Genomic DNA, 17,265 nt, shown 5'->3' on the forward strand with positions numbered 1-17,265 from the left:
TATAGGTATCTATGGTATTGGCAGGGCACAATACCTTCTATATGTACTCCCTAAACCAGATGGCACTTATGGAAATAATGTCTTTGGACACCCATAGAACTCTTTTTTGGGGGGAAGAGGGGAAGGGGACAGTACTTCTATGTAATGTGAATAAAAGATTGCAGATTGTCATAATAAAAGATCTTCCGTGAGCTTCTAAACACCTCTACAGTCAGATATCCCCTTACTGTATTAGTTGTATTTAACTAGTTTGTTACATTTATAAAATGCAGAGATTGTTTTGTTTTGTTTCTTATTGAATCTTGAATAGCTGCATGTCCTGTTTTCTAATCAAAGAAAATATTTTGTCTTATCTGAATCTGCTCCTGCAAAATGCATCTCGGGGTACAGAGACTTTTCATGAAAGCATTTCCTCTTAAGGTAGTATGCCAATTGCGCACTGCTCTGAATTAGAAACTTCATTCTCAAAGCAGACTATAAGGCTACCTTTAGAAATATTAAATACACTAAAGTAGATCTAAACTGATAGCTCTGCTCTTGATAAACAGAGCTATGGGCAGAAGAATAGTTTCTATTTCATTGCAGTAATAAATCACTTTTCCTGACCTGAGTTAGTAATGAGATTTTTAATCATGTGGGTTGAACATATCCTCCAGTTAATAATAAAAGTAAAACCTCCTTTCTGTCTTTAATAAAAGATTTGTACATTTCTCAAATGATTAGTATTACATTTTTAAAGAACCTGAGATTGATGCATTTCAATTCTCCTTCCCATTTTTCTATGCTTTTATAATTCAAAGGTAATATAGGCTATAGTTAATAATTCATAAGGTAATTTTAAGGCTTTTATTTAGAAACCTCTAGCCTATTGACTTTAGAATGTGCCATAAAAGTATTCAGATCTAAGCAATTTGCTGCTCTGTGCAGATCAGGATTTGTGCTATAGAATCAGAACACATCATTTCAACCTTTAAAAAATATAGAGGAGATAAATAACTTTAAAAAGACAATTTGAACTAACATGGTTTTCTCTCTCCTAACAATTGTAGATGCACTTTTTATTTTTCTTGTCCTCCTTGTTTTCGGGACTATATTTGGGATAAAGAGACATTCTTTTGCCTGTCTAGGAGACAAAAGGTTGCAAATCTTTGAAAAGTAAACTCCACTGAGCCAGCAATGCATTCTTAGAGTGTATGATGAGGTTCAGGCAAGGAATTAAGGTCTGCCAAAGACCTGGGTTTTGCTTTCCAAAATCAGATTTTCATACACCCTTCAAAATGGATTTGTCCAGGGTCAAAATGTCACCATTGTCTACCAGCTAACAGAAGAAAGGTGGATTTTACTTCATTCATTTATTAAAATGAGAGTGAATTGAATACTCTGTAGAAGTGCCAGACTCACAGCCTTTGGGACTGAGAAATTATATCCACAGTACAAATGTGGCATATGAAGCAGCAGTATATGCTTCCCCACAGTGCCCACTAATGTGCCTCAAACACTTAGGCAGGGAACAACTGCTTAGGCATGGAATTAATTGGTAGCAGAGCTGATTAAAGATTTTTCATCAAAACATTTTTTGACTGAAATTTCCAGGATTACAAAGAAAAATGGAAACCAAAAACTGCATTTTATTTTATTTTTTTGGTAAAAGATTTGGGTTTTAGTAAAATATTTGGTTTTGAAAGATCAAATCCCCTGGCCCAAACCCAACAATTTTCACTTAAAACAATTTTTGAAGACCAACATTTTTGGAGGTTTGGGTTTTTTTCATCAAAAAGTGACTCCAGAAATTTTGACTTTTTTTTTTAATTCCTAAGGAAAATCATTAGCATTTTTCAGTCAATTTTAAACCACAAAGTCACCAACCTCACTTACAAAAGAATAAAATGAGGATAATATTTAATGCTGAACAACATGGGTGTATAGAAAATAAAACTTGTCTGACCTGATATCTTTTTCTCATGAGATTACAGATTTGGTTTATAAAGGTAATAGTGATAAAGTAAAAAGAACAGGAGTACTTGTGGCACCTTAGAGACTAACAAATTTATTTGAGCATAAGCTTTCGTGAGCTACAGCTCACTTCATCGGATGCATGCAGTGGAAAATACAGTGGGGAGATTTATATACACAGAGAACAAAGTGACAATTCTTCAACAAAAAAAACTTCAAAAACAGACTCCAAGGAGAGACTGCTGAATTGGAATTAATTTGCAAACTGGATACAATTAACTTAGGCTTGAATAAAGACTGGGAGTGGATGTGTCATTACACAAAGTAAAACTATTTCCCCATGTTTATTTCCCCCTCCCCCACCCCCCTCACACTGTTCCTCACACGTTCTTGTCAACTAGTGGAAATGGCCCACCTTGATTATCACTGCAAAAGGTTCCCCCCCCCCCCCCCCCGCTGGTAATAGCTCACCTTACCTGATCACTCTTGTTACAATGTGTATGTTAACACCCATTGTTTCATGTTCTCTGTGTATATAAATCTCCCCACTGTATTTTCCACTGCATGGATCCGATGAAGTGATCTGTAGCTCACGAAAGCTTATGCTCAAATAAATTTGCTAGTCTCTAAGGTGTCACAAGTACTCCTTTTCTTTTTGTGGATACAGACTAACATGGCTGCTACTCTGAAACTAGTGATAAAGTAATATACTTAGATTTCTGTAAGGCATTTGACTTAGTATAACAGGATATTTTTATTAAAGAACTAGAACAATACAAAACTAATACTGCACACATTAAATGGATTAGAAACCGGCTAACTGAAGGGTCTCAATGGGCTAGTTCACCTTGAATAGTCCTTGAAATAAGTTAACTACTTATGCTAAACTATCTATTCTACCTTGTATTTAGCTGTGACATGCTGGGTATGCTTCCCAGACCAAAAGAAGAGTTCTGTGTAAGCTCAAAAGCTTGTCTCTCTCACCAAAAGAAGTTGGTACAATAAAAGATGTTACAATAAAAGTCTCAAAATGTAATTGTAAATAGGTAATCATCAAAGATAATACTTAGTCCTGCCTTGAGTGCAGGGGACTGGACTAGATGACCTCTCGAGCTCCCTTCCAATTCTATGATTCTATGATTGAGTGGGTGTGTTGCTAGTCAGGTCCCACAGGGATCGGTTCTTGCCCTATACTATTTAACATTTTTGTCAATGACCTAGAAGAAAGCAGAAAATCATCACGGATAAAGTTTGCAGATGACTCAAAAACTGGGGAAGTGATAAATAATGAAGAGGACAGGTCACTGATCTGGATTGCTTGGCAAGCAGAGCACAAGGAAACAATATGTGTTTTAATGTGGCCAAATGTAAATACAACTAGGAACAAAGAACACAGGTGTTGCTAACAGGATGAAAAAGTCACGGTGGGCATCATGGTGGATAATCAGTTGAACATAAGCTCTAAGGGCAACACTTGGGCCAAAGGGGCTAATTCAATCCTTGGATGTATAAACAAGGTAATCTTAGAGCAGGACTAGAGAGGCTGTATTATCTATGTGACTGGCACTGGTACAACCACTGCTGGAATGCTGTGATCAGTGCTGGTGACAACAATTCAAGAAGGCTGTTGATAAACTGTAGAGGGTTCAGAGAAGGGCCAGGAGAATGATTAAAGGGTCAGAAAACATGCTTTGATAAATTAAGTAGATTGAACTCTGAGTCTAACAAAGAGAAAGTTAACACAAGTGGACCACAGTCTATAAGTATCTACACCGGGAACAAAAAAATTGATAATGGCTCTTCAGTCTAGCAGACAAAGGTATAACATGATCCAATAGCTAGAAGTTGAAGCTTAACAAAGTCAGACTGGAAATAAGGTGCACATTTTTAACAGTGCAGGTAATTAACCACTGAAACAATGTACGAACGGCTGAGGTGGATCCTCCATCAATGGCAATTTTTAAATTAAGATTGAACAGGAATCCATTCAGGAAGTTCAATGGCCTGTGATATGCAGAAAGTCAGATTAGATTATCCCAGTGGCCCGTTATGCCTTTGTAATCTATGAACTAATAATGTCTAGGGTTGTGACATATTTGGCTATGGTGATCTTCATTTACTTAAGCATGAATAAAATATTTGTACATTATTTGGAACCCTCAAGTTTTGTACAACTTCAGCCGTGTAATAGCACGATTTTACAACTCCCTCCCCAGTCCCTTTATTGTTTATTGCTCACTGGTTGAGTGTCATGTGAAATTAGATTAGATTGGGAGTTCTTCAGACCAGAGTGCTTCACATCTTCCTATGTGTTTGTACAAAGCTTAGACACTGGAGCTGCAATCTTGAGTGGAGCTTTGGGTGCTCCGACAACATATATAAATGGTAGTAATTCATGCTAATTTAACAACTATTGTGAGAAAAGAAAAACTATTAGTAGTTAATTATTTTATAGCTAATTAAGTAATTTTAGCAGAGAATTATTAATAATCATCATTTGTCATTATAGGCAGGGCTGGTAGCCTGGCCTTCTATTAGGACTGCGCAACACTTCCCATTATAAGACCTTGTGCTTCAGTTGCTTATAACTTTGTCAAACTTGAACTGTTTAAACTGAAATTTTACATGTGGAATGACTGCCTCATGCTGAAGTTTCTGGAAAAATTCTCAGACAAAATCCTTTAGCCATTTCCAATAACAACTCAGGAGAAAAATACTTTGTTCATATTACAAAAAATTGTAGTGACTTTTTCTTTGAGAATCTCAAATGTCCCCAAACTTAGGAGCAGAGACTTGAAATTTAGCAGGCGGATGGAATTTGTGTCAGGGATGGGCCTTTATTTGTCCCTGTGAAAATTCACCCAAATTATGTGCCTTTGACAATTTTCAGTTTGCACATGCTTTGTAGAGACTTTCTAGAGCAGTGGTCTACAACCTTTTTAAGAACAAGATCATGTTGTGAATTGAAGTGCAACCCAGGATCTACCTCAAAGAAAATGTAGAAATTCAGGTAATCACACAAACCCAAACACCCTTGCCCTGCCCCCTTCCCCATCCCTGCCATGAGGCAACATCCCTGCCCCGCCCCTCCTCCAAGGCCCCACCCTGCTCACTCCATTACCCCTCCTTCCATTGCTTGCTCTCCCCCACCCTCACTCACTTTCACCAGGCTGGGACAGGGGGTTGGGGTGTGGGTGCGGGCTCTGGGCTGGGGCCAAGGGGTTCGAAGTGTGGGAGGGGCTCCAGAATGAGCCTGGGGCAGGGGTTTGGGGTGCAGGAAAGGGTTCAGAGTGTGGGCTCTGGGAGGGGGTTGGGTGCAGGAGGGAGTACAGGATGGGGCTCAGGGATGGGGCTGAGGGTGCAGGAGCGGGTACAGGGTGTGGGCTCTGGGAGGTGGTTGAGGTGCGGGAGGGAGTGCGGGATGGGGCTCAGGGCTTGGGCTGGGAGTTGGGGTGCAGAAGGGGGTGCAGGCTCTGGGAGGGAGTTTAGGCACAGGGGGCTCAGGGCCGGGGCAGGGGTGCAGGAGGGGGTTCAGAGCTGGGATGGGGGGTTGGGATGTGGGACGATCTTGGGGTGCGGGTTCCAGCCGGGCGCTGCTAACCTCAGGTGGCTCCCAGGCGGCGGTGCAAAGGCAGACTCCCTGCCTGCCCTGGTCCTGCGCTGCTCCTGGAAGCGGACGGCATGTCTGGCAGCAGCTCCAGGGGTAGGGAGGGGCAGATGGCTCTGCGCTGCCCCCATCTACAGGAACTCCCCCACAGCTCCAGGATTCCCCATTCCTGGCTAATGGGATCTGCGGGGGTGGTGCCTGCAGGCGAGAGCAGTGTGTGAAGACCCCCTGCCCTTCCAGGCAGCAGTGCAGAATCAGAGCAGACTGGGAGCCTGCTTTAGCCCCACTGCGCCGCTGGCCTGTTAGTGGCTGATCTCCCGGTTTGGCTGCAGGAGGGTTGGCAACCCTAGACTGAGACTGAGATTGACTATCGGAGGCTCCACAATCGACCAGTCGATCATAATCTACCGGTTGGTGACAACAGTTCTTCCCAGTTAAATTCCCCAAAGATTCCATCCACGCTGAGTAGGACTTTCCCTGCAATAGTAGTTCCTGGCTGCTCTGAGTTAGGCCAGGTCCACACACTGAAGATCAGAGCAGTGAGCCTCTCTCTCCTGTACTCATATTACCCCTCTTCTTGTTCCAAGCAGCACAGAGGATGAAGCCCTCAAATGAATGCAGAGGGGACAAGACCTGGACCTAGAAGGGAGTAGACTGTGGTAAGGACCTGGGACTGGAGGCTGGGTGGTCAAGAGAGAAATTGGACCTGAGACTTAGGGTTGAGAGAGACTGGAACCGGCTGGGCAAGGAGACTGAGACTGGGAACTAGAGGGAGGAAACTGGGAATTGGACTGTGAGTCAGGGAGAAAAACAGAGGGGGTGAGACTGCGTGGCAGAGGCGTAAAACTGAGATCAAATGAGGAGCTGTGAGGGGGAACTGAGGCTAGCTGAGCAGGGAGATGGAGACTGGTACTGCGAATCAATGGGGTGTTCTTTTAAAATTGTTTTTTTGGTGCATAATATATAGTATAGTAGGCTTGCAAAATAGGAAAGCCCTTAATGTATTATTATTAAAACATCTTTGTTGAGCATAGTAACTATAATTTTTTTTAAAGATTAACTTTAACTTTATTTTGTAGTAAGGTGACCAGATGTCCCGATTTTATAGGGACAGTCCCGATTTTTGGGTCTTTTTCTTATATAGGCTTCTATTACCCCCCACCCCCCTCCTGATTTTTCACACTTGCTGTCTGGTCACCCTATTCTGTACTCAGGGCCAGTTATTGACATGTACCAAATATATAACTGCCCAGGGCTCCATACAGCTGAGTGCCCTCCTCTGTTAGCACCCTTCTCAGAACAACCCTGAAAACTCCTGTTTGTGCTTGGATCACATGGGGGGGCCCAACATGCCTTTACAAATACTTACACCCCTTACAAGGCGTTCAACTTGATCGCACATAAATGAAGAGTTGATCAGAAAATAGATATATATTTTGGAAAATGTCAACAAAAAAATATTTTTTGTTTCCATCAACGTTTTCCATAGCAAATTTTAACTTTTAGGGCAAAATACCAAAAACAGAAATATTTCAGCTAAAAGCTGACATCTTTCCATTCAAAATGGCGCTACCGTCCCCCACAGGAGTTGTAGTTCATGTGCCGCAGGCTCCCATTCTTTTTTATTATTATTATTAGGGGTGGGATCACTGGCCAGATTACTTCTCCCTTGATATATCGCTTTCTCCCCTCCTGGTGGATGAGGGTGTGTCATGGGAGCCCCTGGCCACCATGTATCATGGCAGCTGTTGTCCGCAGAAGAAGACACTTTTCACAAACCATGTTTAATCGAAAACTCAATTGTCCATTGAAAAACCAGTTTCAGCTGAGAATTTCCAACCAGCCCTATATAAAATTGTAAATATGATAAATCTTTTAATGTAAATATAAGGGGATAAATCATGATCCCAAGATCCATGTGCACAGGAGACCCTGCATGTGCACCTCCTCCCCTTTCATGAAAGGGGTTTCTGCTACCCTAGAGGCAGCATCCCACCTTTCTTCAATAGGGCTTTCCATAAGATTACAATCTATATGGAGGAGAGGACAGGAATTGGGCAGGTTGTGGGTAGCCTTGAATGGGATGGAGGTTGCAGTTGAGCTGAGGTGGGTGGCATGCCATCCTTCCCTTTTCTTTGGTGGTGGTGAAGCATTTTTTTTTAATTAAAGAGAGAGATCTCTGAGGAAGCCACAGGCTGGGGGAGCTCCCGGTATTATAGTCCATTGGAGTTAAAGTACAAGGAACCATGGTGGGGTACGCATGTGAGGTGGGCACAGAACAGGGGCCTCTGTGCAGACAGCCCCTAAGTTAACACCCATCCCCACCCCTCTTATGGAATGATCGGGGAGGAACTCCACAAGGGCACCATCACTGAGAGTTCTCCTTCCTGGCCTCTTCCTGTGAATTATCCTGGCAGGAGAGCAATACAATTCAAAAGTATTATGCAAAACATAATAACTTAAACCTGACTACTCAAAGCAGAACACAGCCTGCTTAGTGAAGAGTGTGACTGTGTAGCAGTGACGGGCTTAATTAGATAATGTTTGATAACCTTTCAAAGGTGCAAAACTCTATATAAGTGCTAAATGTTATCTTCGTCATCCCAGTTAAATAAGTGAAGCCAAATCCCTGCACTGACTTGAAATGAAGTAATAACACTTTAAAATCAGCACTGTCTTGCACTGGCTGTCAGCAAACGGGAATTTTGGTGCTGGTGTGACATGTTCCGTTTTCTTAATTTGTATCAACAGTCAGGCAGCTGGGCTCTTTACCAGACTAAAGTTGAGCCAAAAATCTTGTCAGGCAGCCCAAAGAACTGAGCTTCAGAAGACAATCAATCAAAAGGCAACAGTATTAATCAAATGTTCTGAATACGCCTGTGTTGCTAATTCATTATCTTAGGAGCGCTGGGTAGAAGCCCAGAAGAAATGTTAAGAATATTGTTTTGTTTGTTTACATCGCTACTTAAGGAAAGGTCAGATGACATCCACACTTATCGCTTCTGATTTAATGGTACTTTTGTGGTCAGTAAGAAAATACAGTTGGTTTTGTTTCCCCTGAGAGCAGGGGTGGCCAACCTGTGGCTCTGGAGCCACATGCGGCTCTTCAGAAATTAATATTCGGCTCCTTGTATAGGCAACGACTCCGGGGCTGGAGCTAAAGGTGCCAAGTTTCCAATGTGCCAGGGGCTGCTCACTGCTCAGCCCCGGGCTCTGCCACAGACCCTGCCCCCACTCCACCCCTTCCTACCCCCAACCTGAGCCTGCTGTGGCCTTGTTCCTCCCTCCTGCCCCCCAGAGCCTCCTACACGCCATGAAACAGCTGATGGGGAGGGAAGGGGAGGTGGTGATTGGCGGGGCTGCTGGTGGGTGGGAGGAGCTGGGAGCAGGGTGGGAGCTGATGGGGGGCTGCTGACGTATTACTGTGGCACTTTGGCAATGTACATTGGTGAATTCTGGCTCCTTCTCAGGCTCAGGTTGGCCACCCTTGCTATAAAAAGTAGTTACCTGCCAAACATATGGTGTATTGCCAGACGCATATAACACTGCTGCTCTGGGATCTCCACTGGCTGAATCAACCAGAATTTCTCCTTAGGCATCCCAGTGCTATACAGCTCCTAGGTATCCCTACTAACTGCAGGACTGTGCCTTAAAAGGCACAATCTAGCCCCAATCATTTAGAGGTTTTATGAAAGAAAGATACTCCCACTCCCATTTCTGACACTGCACTTTCTTTGTATTTTTGAGCAAACCCCTTACATTTTCTGTTGTCAGTTTCTCCATCTTCAAAATGGGTGTAATGTTTGCTCACCTATGTGGGTCTTTGACTGTTAATATATTACGGCTTGTAACATGCTACTAAGTAGGCACTGTCTGCTTTACATGTCAAACATATCAGTATTACAACAAAACAGTAGGAAATTGTACAACAGGTAACCATAAAGTGTGTTGGGATTGTGTCCCTGTTTTTCTGCATATCTACTTCTAATTCTGGGACAAGGCCTGTGTCACTGCATGTGTTTGTAAGGCACCCAGTGCAATGGAACCTCTGAGATTGTGATCTCAGCACCCAGAATCAATGTAAATATTAAATAAGAAAATACGTTAGTATAGAGATCTTCTGTTCTAGTCCAATACAGATTCTCTGTTCAGCATTTTCAAATTGGACTGGGCACATCCAGGAAAAAGGCAACATATATTGCACAGCTCTCAACAACTATTAGCAAGATGGAAATGTCTAGTGACAAATTCACAAGCTGCAACTGTACAGTCATGAAATTCAATAGCCTCACAGCTGCACACTTGTAACTTGCGAATTCAGAAAAATGTATGAATTGGCACCAGGTTTCTGGCAGACTATCATTTTACAGATGACACTAACGTCTGCCAGCTTGGTGTCCAACTTTACCCTTGTTTTGTTCCCTATGCTAGAGATCACTAGCTCTGTTTCCAGTAGTTCTCACAGTGTCTGCTATTTGCTTGCCTGACTTTGTTTCATTGCATTGTGTTGTAATTTGCAATTGCTCTGTACTCTGTTTCATTGGGTCTGCTTGAGTTTAACTGAAGTTGGACTGTATTTGCTTTGGACAAGTGTTTGCCTCTCTCTCATCTGCTCAGTCTATTCAATGTACCTTTTGTTGGGACTATCCTAGTTTTCCTCTTTTATTTATAAGATGTATATCAAATTTACCATTACAGGTAAGTAGTTGGTGTACCAGAGTCTCTTGGTATGTAATCTACGTGTTTCCAGATTGTTTTGTAGAGGGGGAAGGAAGCATTCTTTAAAATGTAGTATCACTGTGTTATAACCAAAAATAACTTTACACAACTTGCAGTAATGTCATGCTAGAGTGAAGAATGCCAAAAATTGGCCAGGCTCCCTCAGTGTCCTAATGACATAGGACACCTGCCACAAACTTTATGTATTACTAACAGCAAGCAAATATAATTACACGCAAGAACTCACTTTAAAAGAACATTTGAGTTTCAAAGTCAATCATTCAAAACTTATGAAATTCCAGAATTAAGGTTAGCCAAGGAGTTAGTTTTAGGAATTCATCTTTTCCTCCCTTCTTTTCCCCTGTGGACAACTGGTCTATTATTAATCATTATTATTGAGGAGGGGGATAAGACTGACCTTACAAATAGGCATATTGTGAAAATTTTAAACACAGGGAATGCAATGAACATGCACTAAGGGACACATTGTAAATGGTCCCATAACCAAAAGAGCATGTAACAACTTGCCCCTCTTCGTAAAACCCTTCCTGTTGAGTGGTAGGCTGGAGCTTCACTATGCCTTAGAGGCAAAATGCCCTTTAAGGAAACTGTAAGCTGAGGGAAAGGTGAGAAGAATGTAAAGCAAGATCAGACACTCAGGTCAAAGAAAATAGAGCTGATGAAGGGAGTAGTGGCAGGGTACAGTATACAAGGGTCATATGTGTGTTGGTGATATGTATGTAACAAATGGCAGTCATTTATTTATCACATGGGTCCACAATTTATCATAAATTGATTTCCTCACCTGCCCTCTGCCTATTAGCCCTGGGGATACTTCCAACATTTAAAAAGTCTGAGCAGTTTTGAACTTTTTTTTTTTTTTTTAAGATATACCAGAGAATGGTCTCTTCCTTCCCCTGCAAATTTACACTGGCCTGAGGCCCAGGACAGATTACACTGAATCTTCTATTTGTGACAGGTGTAAAATCTAATATTCTCTGACCCTGCAAGTTAGAAAATGGGAGCTTTAAACACTCACCACTACTTGAATAAAAAAAGACTGAGAATCTCTGCTTTCCACTTTGTATTTAGCTGTGACACTCTGAGTATCTTTCCCAGACCTGAAGAAGAGCTCTGTGTAAGTTAGAAAGCTTGTCTCTCTCACCAACAGAAGTTGGTGCAGTTAAGAAAATCATAAACTTCTAGCCCTCATGATGGGAGAGAAAAGGTTGAAAATGTGAAGTGAGCAACCTAAAGGATCAGACTCCAGAATGCAATTAAACTAACACAAATTTTGTTTGTTTTTTTTTAAAGTCACGATCGCATGATTTTTGACTTATTGATGTTGTTAATACTGAATCTCTTCTCTTCCTCCATTCTACCTTGGGGAATGGATATCCACAGCTGTACTGTTTGCTTACTGCAGTCTCAGCTGTCTCACGCAGTAAAGGGAGAGACACTACATGTCTTGAACCACAACATGCATAGCAGCAGTCAATAGACTATTTTCTTATATAATATTTCCAAAACACATACCATATATCTGAATAAATAGGTGAAATTGCATTGGATTTAGTTTTAAAGTATCAGTCTCTGGTTGCAATGCTAAAAATAGCTGACTGTCTTTAAGAAAACTAGCATATCAGATCCCATTTCAGAGTGGAGAGGAAGGCCAAATAGCTAAGATACAGGAACCAAAAAGGAAAGGAAATAAATGTGGGGTAATCACTGAACAATGTAAGGGAAACATTTACTTCTTGTAGCTGCTGATGCTGTGCACAGCAGTATCTAAAATGGAACAATTTTCAAATTTCAGAAATAATCTCCTGTATTTCAGTTATTCAGTCCAGCATTCTCTGTATCTATATTTCTAGATGCTTGTTCAGATAAAGTCTGAACAGTAACAACTTGTTAGGTGAGCTGTGACAGCCTCTTTCTTCAGCCACTAGCTGATTCTAATCTCACTTATGTCAGTTTTACACTGATGCAACTCCACTGATTTCAGTGAAGTTGTTTTCACTTTATACCAGCTTAAGAGTTAGATCATGCAACTGCATTTGCCAGGGTACACCCATAAGCAAGATCAGAATCAGGCTATTACTCTTTAGTCAATAAACAGACATGGCTTACTACATTAAATCAATGTAGTAAGCCATGTAGACTACCACCCTTAAGAATTATTGTTAAAAAATCTCCTACCTATAGAGTACTTACACTTTAAGTATGCAGTTAGTATGCTGGAAAAAATATAATATTGTAAATTATTGAAATTTCAGAAAATGTTAAATATAATACTAAACTGCAGCTCTCTGTAGGGATTTTGAATTTGAAAAGAGCCCACAGATGTGAAGTCCTCTTTAAGCCCTGGACATTTCGGGGGCCGAATGTTCAAAAGTGCTCAGCACACAGTAGTTCCTGTCATTCCCACTTAATTTAGGCACCTAAAGGACAGCCGAGGTCTTTTAAAAATCTGACCACTTATTCAAATGCCTAAATAGGACCTGCTAGTTGCTTAGAAAATCTGCCCACATCCTTTTTAATAGACAAATGCTGGAATCATGCACAATGCCAATAGTACTCTTAATAGTTGTATTGAAATCACTGTTCCAGCCCCTTACCTCAGCTTTTGGGATGCTGTGTAATAGAATCAAAGCAAATACATATAACTTAACAAAAATGTGTCTTACCCTCTTCACATATAAACAGACACAAACAAATAAAATTAATCCAATTTTTAAAGAGAGAATGTGATCATTAAACAAGCTCCTTTTAGGGGGAAAAATACCTTTAGGGGGGTCTTAATTATTTGTTTGTTTTTTGCTGTGTTGGTGGTGGATTGCTTGTTTGTTTTGTGCTTATATGTTCTTGTTGTGTGGTGTTGTTGGCTGTTGTTTTGTTTCTTCCTGTTGTTTGTTAAGAAATGGGAACGGGATGAAAGAAGATGGATCTCCTGGACTCCCTAAATCACAATCTCCCTCCTGGTCTCCCTGTTTTTCCACAGTACACCAACATAAATACACCACCAGATACACTGGGGCTCTGAAGCCTTGACTTAGTAACTGCTCTCCTCTCATCTACAGGAGTTGAACGTGTAGCAGCTCTGCAGAGTCTGCCTCCTCCCACACACAAGCGGTGTGGTACAGAGCACAGACGGAAGGGACTGAGGGGGCACCTTACACCTCCGCTACTCCCTCGCACCAGTGCTCAGGACAGGTCATGATCTGGAGTGAAAATGTGTCAGAACAATAATTGTTAATTGAAACTATTTAGAATGTAACCATGTTATTTCTTTAAAGTTTCAGAGAACCCTAATGTACAGTAAAGCTCCTTATCTTCCTTCTGGTGCTTTCTGGTACTATAGAGATAATACAAATTCTTTAAGAAAAGTAACTATTCATGTGCAGAAAATGTAAAAAAAAGAAGTAGAACACTGGAGGCAAGTATGTATTATAAATATACAAAAATAAAACTAATGGCCAACTCACTAATAATATATAAGCCAGGTGTTTACTTTAAAAAGAGATTACATTTCCAAGCTGAGAACAGTTTATTCCTAACTTATTGCTTAAAAGAATATAAATGTAGAGACATCAGGTTTTTTATTTTTTAATTTTTTTTAAGAAACATTGCACAATCTACATAGTCAAACAGGACTGTCAGCAAAAGACGTATTCACTGGTTTATAATTACATGTTTATTGCTCTTGTTTTATTTATTCTAAAAGGTTAAACACCCATCTGCCCTTCAAACTTCACACACCACTCTTAGAAAACCATACACAGAGAAGTGTAATAAGAGTTTGTTTACCTATAACTTGGCAGAGCCGCAAGAAAGAACAGAATGTAAAGAATGACTTCTTTTGGCATAAAGAGACTTCTCTAGAAACACTTGCCGCAGCCTTTCTGAAACAATGGAGTTTTTTTCCAAACTGGATCTCATGCGTTTCTGAATTGCCCAACATTGTAATGACTTTTCATATAGCTAAGAACCATTTGAAATCAAATCCAAATACAGATTGGGGGTGGAGGTGGAGGGAAAGAGTTCTCTGGTGACTGATTTCTGTGAAAAAGGCATGTGATCAGAGCATGGCTTTTTCAACATTACTTGAAATCTGCACAAACAATAACTGCTTTTCATGTGACATGTAGAAACCTGTTGGATGTGTTCTGAATTCAACATCCCTCTAAGCAGTAAGCGATGGATGGATTCGTTTCAACCTGCCTTTATAGTTTGCTTTTTGAAAACATACTGAGGTGATGTCATATTTTAGTTTAAAACTAAGTTTTTCCAAATGAAACAATTCAGTTATGTTAAATACATCCTTTGGACTGAGGATATCTTCAAGAAAATAGTGCACTAATTTGCACTGTTTTGTGCTTCATATTTCTGCAACTCCTGATTTTTAATTGTTTTTACTGTAGTCCATGGTGTTGTACAGGCTATTGTCTTGAAAAATATGAAAACCTAAGAGTCACCATTTTGATTTTCTCTCCAGAAATCTATTCTCATGAAGGCCTTTCACAAACTGTAAATTAAAAAAATCAAAACTGTTCCAAGTTGTAATATATTCAGTATCCTATTTAATTTCTATCAAGTTATGATATTCTCGGATTAACCACAGAAGACCCATAGTCCCAAAAAATTATCTTAGAGATGCAATACAGAGTTTGCAGTCAAGGGACAGCAAAAGGGTAAGGTGACTTTAAGCCACTTTTGCGCCCTCCCAATTCTGGGCTGCTCCAGGGGCTGGAGAAGCCCCCAATAAGTTATGGAAAAGTGCTATAGCCCCATTCTCGACATGCCCCTTCTGCCCCCTAGTCCCGCTTCCTATGCCAGGGCTTCCAGAGAGGCCCTCGGAAGGCAGTCTGCAGCAATCGTCCTCAGTTACTGTGCTGGGAAGATTCTCCTCTGGCTGAAATCCAGGGCGTTTTGAGCATTTTACCATTCCAGCCCTTTTACCTGGCATAAAGGGGCTGGAGCAAAGGGTGGCAATCTCACCCCATTTGCTCCTGAAGTTGTCCTCCTTTCTCAGTAATTCAGCAGATATTTAGCAGGGCTATGGATACCTTTTGTAGTTACTGTTCCAATTGCACGTGTGCAGGCCATAGAAAGCTGAGTAGAAGTGAGGAAAAACTCATACCCTCAGGTCTCCTCCCGACCCTTTGAAACCCTGAGTCAGAAATGCCTAAATCTGTCCCCCCATAATCAAATAATGGAGTCACCTGAATCAGAAGATAAATGAATCGTCTTCTCCCTCTGTGGATGGACTGTCAACTTTATGTACTTAGTGGGGAAAATATGGCAAACTTCTGTCTTGCCCAACTAATTAAAAAAAGACATTAAGCCCAAAAGTGTAATAAATGAAAAAAATTACTATGTATATCTGATGCTGGCAATGTATTCGTTTGCTTCTCACCATTTAGTCCAAAAGTTCAACTTCTTCTGACTGCTTTGAAATTAGACATGGGTACCCACGTTCTTTAGAATGGGAAGTTATTTTCAACACACTGAAATTTATAAGTGCTAAAAGAAATATCTTTTTTTTGCAATAGTCCATGAGCTAGAAAGATGAATTATTAAACCTGAAGAGAGGACCGTGAAATGCAAAGGTTTTTAATTATTTATACAGTAATACCTTCTTTGGGTGTGTATCCATGATTAAACTGTGCTGCAGTGTTTGCCTTGGGTTGCCATTCTAGGCAAGATGTCACCCTTACCCTAGTAAATAAATTAAAATACTTTTAATTCAATAAAATAAACTAAGTTGGAACATTGTTAGCCAAATGGGAAAGGGCAAGATTAAAAAGTATGTTTTTCCCTATATTTTGAATGAAAATTAAATTGTTTTCAAAACCTATTTAACAATATTAGCTATTTTGAATCTGTAGGAAATACTCCACATTTAGGGTCAAATTTTCAGAAATCCCTATGTGATTTAGGGCTCACAATTTATTGACTTGCAATGAGACAGGATCCTACATACCTCAATCACCTTTTGAAAAGTGAAACTTGGCTCTTAAGTCACTTAGGAGTGGGGCGGGGGAATATTATTATTTAGATTTTAAAATGATAAAGAGAGATCTATCCAAGGCACTAGTCATCCTAGCACCTTCATTGATTTATACAATATAATAAAATCTCAGAAGCATGGAAGTAATTATTCCAATAGGAATGACAGTCAAACACCTACAGAAATGCCTTTCTACCCATTCATCACTATGGGAAGTATTTCCTCAGCTCTCTTCAAAAGCTCTCGAAAAACAATGGTCTTGCAGTCTATCTGTAATATCTCCAAATCTGGGCTATTTCAGGCTTAGAGGGGAGCAAGTTCTAAAGTCTCAGAGCCCTCACAGAGACCATCCCGCCAGCTGCCTTCTCTCTTATATAAGATGCCCTTGTCAATATGTGAGCTGCTGAGTTCCACACAAGTTTCAGTGTCAGAATGATTTTAAGGTGTAGCCCCACAGAGAGTGTATTGTACTCACTGAACACAACTAGGCCCTGATCCTGCAATTACATACATGTGGGCAAATTCCTGCTCCCACACAGACCTCCATTGATTTCAGCCGGCCTTTGCATGGGCACAGGGGTAAGCACAGATGAATTTCATGATCAGGGCATAAGTGTGTACAGATGTACATTGATTTCTATGAAGTGGATACCCATATCCATTGCCTGATAAGTACAGCACTAAGATATGTTCCGATTTTTCATAAGAAAATATTCCCAAATTGGATTTGTTAGTAATGCTTTAAATCCAACATTGGTAAAGTCTGACCAAGTGGAGCAAAAATTAGTTTTTGATTATAATCCTGAAATATATTCTTGCCATGCATTAAGTGAATAAAGATGGGTTTGGCTTTTTGTGACTGAAATCTAAATTAGTTTATGGATGATGTTCCTTAACAATGTGTTCAATCTTTTGTTCCATCTTATCTTAATGAATACTTAACCTCTTGCAAATAGGTTTCTGACTGAGAGATTAA

The sequence above is a fragment of the Caretta caretta genome, chromosome 11 (genome assembly GCF_965140235.1).
Source record: "Caretta caretta isolate rCarCar2 chromosome 11, rCarCar1.hap1, whole genome shotgun sequence".
Lineage (NCBI taxonomy): Eukaryota > Metazoa > Chordata > Testudines > Cheloniidae > Caretta > Caretta caretta.